The sequence below is a fragment of the Zingiber officinale genome, chromosome 10A (genome assembly GCF_018446385.1).
Source record: "Zingiber officinale cultivar Zhangliang chromosome 10A, Zo_v1.1, whole genome shotgun sequence".
NCBI classification, from domain to species: Eukaryota; Viridiplantae; Streptophyta; class Magnoliopsida; order Zingiberales; family Zingiberaceae; genus Zingiber; species Zingiber officinale.
Window position 1 is genome coordinate 49,173,837 of NC_056004.1, and position 9,969 is coordinate 49,183,805.

Sequence of the window (9,969 nt, forward strand, 5' to 3'; positions counted from 1 at the left end):
TCTCGTCGCCTCCTCCCAGTGTCGCCTCCCTGGTCCCTCCCTCCTCCCAGCGTTGCCTCCCTGGTCCCTCCCTCCTCCCAGCCAAGCTCCAGCGCCCAAAACTCCCTCCCTGCCCTAGCCTCGCGATTTCTTCTCCAGCGTCGCCTCCTCCCAGCGTCGCCTCCTCCGCAGTGCCAAGCTCCAGCGCCCAAAACTCCCTCCCTGCCCTACCCTCTCGACGACCAGCGCCGCCTCCCTCCCTCCGACCTCCACTGCCGCCTCCTCCCAGCGTCGGGGACCTCCAGCGCCGCCCTCGTCGCCTGTGGCCTCGTCGCCTATTTTGTTTAGGTATTCTCCAGCAAACCTGAATTTCTTTGTTTGCTTTGAACATTAGGAAAAGAAGCTAATTTAGGTATTTTCCTTGACATATTTTCTGTTATTCTCCCGCAAGCCTGAATCTTTAGAAAATTGTATCTGATCCCACTGATTGGAATTAAGAACCATACTTAATTGCTTCTGGCATTTTGTTTGTCTTGTCATTTTAACAATGTTAAATTTTAGATGATTGCATGATACATATTGTCAAAAAGGTTTTTGCATGATCCATGTGGAATTGTTTATGAAATACCAATAACCAAAGATTAATTTTTGAAAGGATTAATCTGAGAACTTATCCAGATTTAAATAACAAGCATATTGTCATTCTTGTTTGATAAAGTAGTAAACTGTTGATCTTCCAGGTATCTCTCCATTCGTAGCTTAATATTTTTGAGGCTTGCTAATAGGATTAAATAACTTTCCAACACAATTGCAATCTCCTGTAACTAATATGCTATCCTAAATTACTGGAGAGAAGTGAAAATAAGACATAAATACAATCAAAATATACATGCAAACGAGAATGACAATATTGTAAAAATCTACTTTAAGATACTACCTTGGATTAGGAATTCCTTTTACTACTTTTTGCCCATATTTGTGCCATTTGTAGCCATCATCAAGAAGATCAACCTCACTTCTTGTCTGGACGATGATCCTAGGCTCATTTGTAGTCTTTTGAGAAGATGCTGTGACGTTCCTACAGCTCAGAGAAAGACAATTACACTACCTGAAAACAACATAAATGTTAAAAAATTTAATAACATTTCAATTATCTTTCATCAAGATTTTTCATCAGTAAAGAGAGTTCTATCAAATGGTTTTGATGATTATGAGTTATTGAGTTTAACACTTGAACTTGAAGGTCATTTTTATCTTTTTTTTCTGTTGAAAAATACATATCTTACTCTAATTTGTCTTTTTTGCATATTGGTATTGTTCAGGTACAAGAAAAAAAACATGGCATCTGGCTCTTCATCAGCATCATCTTTCACTCGACGACGTATGAACGATGAGCAAGGTGAAGCTCCTCACATATTATGTAATTGTGGGTTACGAGCTATTCTCCAAATATCATGGACAGAATCTAATCCAGGAAGACGATTTTTTTCATGTCCAAAATATAAAGTAAGTTTTTGTTATATCAACATGGTATTGTATGTTTTTTAATTATTGAGTTTTGATTAAGTTGATTTGAAATTCAGCAAAGGAGATGTGGCTTCTTCTCATGGTATGACCCAGAACCGTCAGAGAGAAGTAAGACAATTATTAATGAGTTGAAGAAGAATAACAACAAATTAAAGTTGGAGATTAGTGAATTGAAGAAATGTACTAGTTACGAGGGTGGCGTTGAATACAAGGATGTTCTGGATGATGTGAACAACAACCATGTAATAATGCAGTTGAGTGATGAAATATGTTCATTGAATAGGAAATTTAGAGTTGCTATTAGAGTTGCTATCGTTGTAGTTGTATGTACTTGGATTATGATGATGAGTATGTGGTTGATGTAATTTATTTTTTAATGTAACTTATGTTGACGGACCTCTAGAATACTGTATTTCTTTGTAGATTCAAACTCTAATTATTTTAACATTCCTAGTAGTATTTCACCATTATTGTATCAGCTCTGTGTGCAATCATTGGCAACATGCTTTGGCTTGTTTGATTATGAGCTATATTCATGCATTTTTGTAGGCCGCCGGAGGAAGAAAAAAACCACAGCAAGAGCAGAAGCATATTCATGCATTATCATAAGCCGCCATATTCATGCAGAAGCAGAAGCATATTCATGCATTTCGTGAGCCATAATCATGCATTATCATTCTTTTTTATGAAGTTTCATTTTTCATAAGCCACTGGAGGAAGAAAAAAAACAAAGAAAAGAAAAGATGGCCACATATTTATCTACATAGGAGGAAAAATGGAAGAGCATAAGCAAAGGGAGAATATATCTTTTCTTCAGTCCAAAACCACATTAGCTCAAAACGAACTGAATGCAGATGTAAACACATCACAATATAGCAAAACGAACTGAATGCCAATCAAACACATCACAATCTCATCCACTTATCATCATAAAATAATATCATCACAAGATCAAATGCCCATCCCACATCAATACATTCACAATAAAATTCTGATAACCAAACCAAATCTTTACAAACAAATCAATATAAACTTTAGTTTAACACTAATGGAAAATTCAAATACTAATGGATAAGTTCCCACATGTCTAAGTACTTGTTGAGAAATTCAACAGCAACTTTCATATCTCCTCGTGCTTTTGCAATAGCAACCATTCTCTTGTAAATTATCTGCTAGCAACCATTCTCTTGTAGATTATCTGCACAATGTAGGTATAAGACTTACAATTCGTTGTTCAAGAAATTCATAAAAAAAAGCCATAACATCTAAAGAGAAAACAAATATTAAAAAAACCCAATTAACTTGGTTAAGTCACAGAGTTGCATTTAGCACCATATTTATTGTGAGTATTATGTCATCTAACACAGATTATGCCATACACACTTTAATCACAAAACCGAAAGTAAAAAATTCACCATACCCTTTGTAGCATTATTCCAAGTAATTTGTCGGAAAATAACCAAGATGAAATGGTTGATGCACCTATGACATAATAGTAAAGCATTATCAAGTGCATACTCAACTGTAAACTATTTAAAAAACCAAGCTAAATTACTAAATGGTGTAATTTGTATTAAAAATAAATACCTGAGAAAGTTGTGATGCTAATAATGGTGGGAATTGAGATTCAGTCATACTAACATTATCAACGGAGCTACCAATTGATGAGAAATTAATAGACTACAACAAAAAAATAAAATACAGTTTTAGAAAGTTATAACATAAATTTTCTTAGATTAACATAAGTCAAACAAATACTAACTTGTTGATTGATCCGGTCACATTGTACGATGGCCATACTGGAAATAGTTTGATCTACACCCTGTGTATAGAAAAGAAAAATTAATTTAAGTTGTTCAAATTTAACAACAAATAATACCAATAAATAAAAATTTAGAAGTTATGGAGTAAAAACCCATTACAATCATTGAAGCTTGATTTGTTTTGCTCGATGCTTTTCTTTTCCTTGAAGTCTTTTCTAACCCACCTTTCAACCTTTTACCTGAGACTGTTTTCTTCTTGGTTTTAATTCCTTTCACTCCAGTAGAGTTCCCTTCACCATAATCAAATTCCCAAGATTCTTGGCTCACTTTTGATTGTTGGATATTAGATTCATTAACTTGTAACTTATCATCCACCATCTTACACAAGCTCAACATAACATCTTTAACAACCTTGTAAGTGTCATCTCTTTCTGCTGCCTTGGTAACCAACTGAACATTCAACCCACACAAATCTTTGTATCGCATGTTTTGAAGTACTTTTGGATCCAAACTAGCATTGTTGGTCATTGAATCATTAACTCCAAAAAATCCAATTTTTGCTTTTCTTGTCCACCTTTTCAGTACATACTGACTTGGGATCTTCATGATATTATTCCACGTAAATATTTTCAGAATATAAGAACACAAAATTCCAGCAAATTCATATTTTTTGCAACTACACTCAATTTTTTCAGACTTCTTATCAAGTGTAACTATATGATGGTGTTTCTTTTTGAGAGGAGTAACTTTATATTTTGCAAATGTATCAGCATCCTCACAAATTTCAAGACTAGAATCATGAGATAAGCACCATTCTTGTTGAAAACACTTGTATACCTCAAGAGTATAAATTTCACTAGCATGCTTTAAAATCTCAATTGGAAACATTAAATATGGAACAGTTGTACTTGATCTGAAATCAGCTTTTAATTCCTCATATCGACGATCATCAAGGAGTCTTTGGAAGTGATTGAAGAAGTCTAAAAACTTGTGTTTATAAGTGACATATTTTTTCACAATACTATTCATGCTCTCACTTCTTTGGGTTGTAGTCATATCTGCACAAAACATTTGCCGTCCATATACTAAAGCCCACTTTTCCTTTATGTTGTACATGCGCCTCAACCAATCATTATCTTCAAGTGCATACTTGGCCAACATAATGTTCCATGCTGAAATAAAATTTTCCTCTTCATCAAAATCATATACACATGAGGCAAAATCTTTAGCAAAGTCTCTAAACTGAGAAAAAACTCCACTCAAATGTATGACGGCATTTTGATAAATGTGCCAAATGCACAAACGATGATGTGTTTCAGGCCATCTAGAAGCTAATGCCTTTGCCATTGCTGCATCTTGATCCGTAAGAATAGTAGTTGGTTTTTTCTCACCCATAGCTTTAGTTAATGTATTAAACAACCACTCAAAAGTCAAACTAGTTTCATCATATAATAAAGCAACACCAAAAAGTATCGATTGTTTATGATGATTAACACCCACAAACAACGCAATTGGTCGACCTTCATTATTTTTTCTGTAGGTTGTATCAAAGCAAACAACATCTCCAAAATTAGCATAATCAGCTCTCATCTTAGCATCAGACCAAAAAATATTAGTAATCAAATCATCTTCATCAACTTGAATAGCATAAAAAAAATTAGGATCATCAAACTGCATTTTCTGCAAATACTCCAATACACCTCCTGTATCCCCAACTCTCATATTTATTGTTCTTTTGGATCGCAAGTAGTTTTTGTAATCCTCAGGAATAAATCCTAAATTCTCCCTCCCACCTACTTGTCTCACCATAAGATCATGAGATGCTTTTGGGGGGATTCTCACATCACTTGCAAACTCAATCTGTTTCGCTGCAGAAAAAGATATATTTCTATGACTTCTATAGAGATGAGTTTTGTTTGGACTTGAGAGATAATGATTATGCTCTTTAACAAATTGCACCACAGTAAACTTGCTTTTTCTCCGATTACTAATCTTCATTTTAGCCTCACAACCAAATCTAGTTTCATCACGACTTGCTTTGACATAAATATCTCATTTGTCTTTTCCTCTTTTGCCTTGGTCACAACAATAAAAAACTCTATCAAGTAATTTACCCGATTTATCATTATGGATTTTACCTCTCCTTATGCCAAATCCAACTTTTTTAGCATATGACAAATAAAATTGATATGCATCTTCTTCTGTATCAAATTCCAACGCCATTTGTGGTATATCCAAATCTGTTTCAATATTTAAGCCTATAAAATCAAACAAACAAAGAAAAATGAATTTATCCAGTAAAATTCGATATATTGAAACTTCATACATTCCCAATATGAATCTTATTACCTTCATCAATAACATCAAAGTCCCCTTCCCGACTAGCTTCATTTTCGTTAAAATTCAAATGACGACAACTCGTAGATTCACCCTCCATGATAATTACTTGAAACTCTGGGACATCAATGAATATAGATAATATAATCACACTAGCAACTAGCATATGAAAAGGAAGGTCGTGTACGTTTCATAATCTTAACAGAATATATATTTAGGACCGGATATAGGAAAACCCTAAACTAGCAACTAGCACATGCAACTAACAGAATATAATCTTAACATAATCTTAACAACTAGCAACTAGCAACTAGCACATGCAACTAACAGAATATAATCTTAACATAATCTTAGCAACTAGCAACAAGCAACTAGCACATGCAAAAACTTTAGGACCAAATATATATTTATCCTTGCAACGTAATGTAAACGTTTCATAATCTTAACAGACAAATACTTGAAACTTAGAAAATGATTCTTCCATGATAAAAAAAGGGATCTTTGAAGAAGGTTCTCGGAGATAAACAGAGACTTCATGAACAATAGGAAAAGCTGAAATTTTCAGAAGCAAACAGAGTGGAGAATACCTAAACAAAACGGAGGTGAAGCTGGAGGTCGGCAGGAGGTGGAGGACGGGAGGCCGCAGGCGACGAGGGCGGCGCTGGAGGTCCCCGACGCTGGGAGGAGGCGGCAGTGGAGGTCGGAGGGAGGGAGGCGGCGCTGGTCGTCGAGAGGGTAGGGCAGAGAGGGAGTTTTGGGCGCTGGAGCTTGACACTGCGGAGGAGGCGACGCTGGGAGGAGGCGACGCTGGAGAAGAAATCGCGAGGCTAGGGCAGGGAGGGAGTTTTGGGCGCTGGAGCTTGGCACTACGGAGGAGGCGACGCTGGGAGGAGGGAGGGACCAGGGAGGCAACGCTGGGAGGAGGGAGGGACCAGGGAGGCGACGCTGGGAGGAGGCGACGAGAAGAAATCGCGAGGCTAGGGCAGGGAGGGAGTTTTGGGCGCTGGAGCTTGGCACGTGTTTGACACGTGAGAGAGTTTTATATCACTTGTGCGGACCAAGGAGGGACCAGGGATTTTGGGACCAGAAGATCCACCCCCCCCTATCAAGACCAAGTTTATAAATGACATTACAATTTAATTCAACCTATTTATTTTTATTAACTTACCTTTCCACGCCGCTGATTCGTTTCCTCTTCCCTTCTTCCTTCGTACAACAAGGAGGACCTTTCTTCCTCTCCTCGGCAAGCAGTGATGGTACCTTCTTCCCTCTCTGCAGCAAGATAGGAGTTCTTCTTCCCTCTCGGTAGCAAGCAAGGAGGAGCTCTTCTTCACTCTCCGCAACAAGAAAGGATGACCTTAAAGGTAACCCTAATTTCTTATTTATTGTTAAAATATAATCTTGCCCGGTGTGCGAACTAGCTTGGTGAGAAACCGACCTACGACCGCACGCAAAGTGACCGCTTGTCACTTGGCTAGGCAGCGACTCCCTCGTGTGTGGTCGCACGCGAAGCAACCTCTCATCGCCTAGCGAGGTAGCGCTGCAGTGACCCCTCGTTTGCAGCCGCACGTCGCCTGGCTCGGCAGCGACCCCTTCGTTTGCAGTCGCACGTCGCTTGGTTAAAGCAATGACCATGCCTAGAAAGGTGTCACTTTCACTATGTTGAGAAAATAAATTTTGATGCCCTTGTAGAGCTTAAAGCAGCATTTCAGTCTGCAAATAAGGATCAGAATATGAAGCACACGTATCTTCCATTTATATTAAAGTCTCTTTCAATGACATTGAATAAATATCCCTCGCTAAATAGCTCCTTCAATGACGAAACCAATGAAATCATCTTAAAAGGTTTCAAATTTCATTCTCCTTCCATTCTAATGATTTATATGATTTATATGATTTCAACATTGGTTTATTATTTCCATTATTTTGAAAAGACTAATGTTTCTTAAGTTCACAAGTCTATATATCTCTAGGTATCCTTTGTTATATTGTGGGAATTAAAGAGGTATTACCTTGGATTATTTTTGAGATAAGAATTTTTCCGAGCATGATTAAATATTGACATATATTTGACTAAGAATTGTTACTGGAATATACAACTTGTTATTCATTTCACCTCTTATTATTTTATTTAGTGATCCAAGGTGGTAAGTGGCATGCTTTACTATTACAGATCATGTATATATTCTAAATCAAGCACAACCATATTTCTATAATTTGAATTGCAAAACGAATAACCATGGTAAAAATGGAGGATACAAAAAAAAAGAGAAATATAATACTAGCACTATGCAATTTTGCAGACTCCATTGCAACTTCATAGAAGGTTCTGGTCTAGGCTATGCCCATGTTGAAGGAATAAGTTTCTTTAGGATAATATACTAGTACTGTGAATTTTTGCTAATTCTATATGTTGTAACTTCAGAGAGGTTATGATATACAAAGTTCACATTTTGAAAGAATAATTTTCTTAGAACTAATGATCAATTAATCATTAGACTTTAGGATAATATATATTCTGATATTGCATGCATTTTCTACTATGAAGATGTCAATTTCAAATGGATTTGGGCATGCTATAATTATTGTCATATTGTCTTATTTTACTAGCTTTGTAACATTATAGAATTATTCTTTTATTATTCCTCTATCTCTAACTTCTTTGTTTTCTGAAGGTTATCATAATATAGGTATAGCGATGACAACTACTTATGGACTTGTTGTGCCAAACATAAAGAAGGTTCAATCACTTACAATATCGGAGGTTTGTGAGTTTCATAGATATCTTGGATTATAAGTGTGTTTACCGATAGGAAATTGAAAAGAGATGTAATAGAAAAACAACTGAAAGAGCCATGTGAAGTTCATATGTGGACCTTTGAAAATGATGCATGGTTCATGGCCTAAATATTATGGACTAATAGTAGATAATTGGTCAATTGAAAGTAGATGATTGACAAGTCCACCTTAGTCCATATGATGGACAGCTTATCTGAATGTTTTTTTGTACTAAATTGTGCATCTGTTCTTGATTTACTCCATTTGTTGTTTTAATCTATTCTCTCAATAAGTTACATTTTCATGAGAAAATCAATCAGAAGTTTGTTTTTTTTCTTTGTATATCTCACTTTACATATCAGTGTTGTGTGAAACACTAGCAATAAATATATAAGGACATGTTGATGTGCGAAAATTTATAAAGAATAAATGTCTATTGACCTCTTTACATATCATTTGCTTATTCCTGTTGCCTTTTATTAGATGTTGAGATTGTGGAAATTTTACATGCAGTGCCTTTTTAGATATTTTGAAGGTGAATGGAGGTATTTAGAAACTCTAGCTAAATAGCTTGGGTATGGATGATTATAGGAGCAGCAACTACATGTTATGTGGCAATACATCCGAACCTCAGGAGTGTGACTGGGAAGTACTTCGACGAAGAACTATCAAGAAGGTTTTGGGATTTAAGCAAGAAGATGGTTAAAACCAATGAGTAAAGAACATTCAAGTCAAGAGGATAAGTAGCATCTATCAAGATCCTTTAAGTTCATGCAATAAAATATAGTCGATAGGAGTAGTTTTGAGTGTTTCCTAATTAAAATTTCTTTGTATGCGAGTAATTATGTTTGTTATAAAAGTGTAAAGATGATAATTTGTATATTTATCTTGATTGTTTATTTAATAATATGTTGTTGATTGAAATAGATTCATTTTTATTTATCTTTTATTTATCTTTTGTATTAAAAGACAATAGTTTAAAACCTCTTGTCTTTTGTTAAAAACGACAATGATTTTTAAGCATTATAAAATTGTCATCTTTGCTAAAAATGACAATACATTTTATGCGTTGTCTTTAAAAAATATAATATTTTTATACGTTGTATTTAAAAAAGACAATGCTTTTTATGCGTTGCCTTTGCAAAAAATGACAATGCTTTTAAAGCGTTGCAAAAGCGTTGTCTTTGCTACAAACGACAACGCTTTTAAAGTGTTGTCTTTGGGCAAACTTTTAATAACAGTGCTTTTAACAACGCTTTTTCAGCCACATAGACAACGCTTTTAAAACGTTGTCGATCAAGGTTTTTCTTGTAGTGGTTACTATCTTTTACTACTCATGATCTCACTGTATTACTGTGCTAACTTTTGTTTTGCAAGGATTTGTCTAACTCTATTTTGTAGGGAATGACCTGATTAGTCATCCGAACCGGAGGATCGGTCGACTGAACAAGGCTAACTCAGACTAGAGACTAGTTTAAACCAAAGTAGAGCACAGTCCGATCAAACCTTAATCGGTCGACTGAACCAAAGGATTGGTCGACCGAACCTTCATGATGTGGCACAGATCAGACCGAGCCAAAGTAGA

At 35.9% G+C, this 9,969-nt stretch overlaps 1 long non-coding RNA gene across 1 annotated transcript; it reads left to right on the forward strand.

The window, feature by feature from the left end:
- Positions 1-6,195: 6,195 nt before the first annotated feature.
- On the forward strand, positions 6,196-9,310 carry LOC122027273. Its single transcript, XR_006124338.1, has 2 exons — positions 6,196-8,370; positions 8,898-9,310. It is a non-coding gene; the product is annotated as an uncharacterized LOC122027273 (long non-coding RNA).
- Positions 9,311-9,969: the final 659 nt, after the last annotated feature.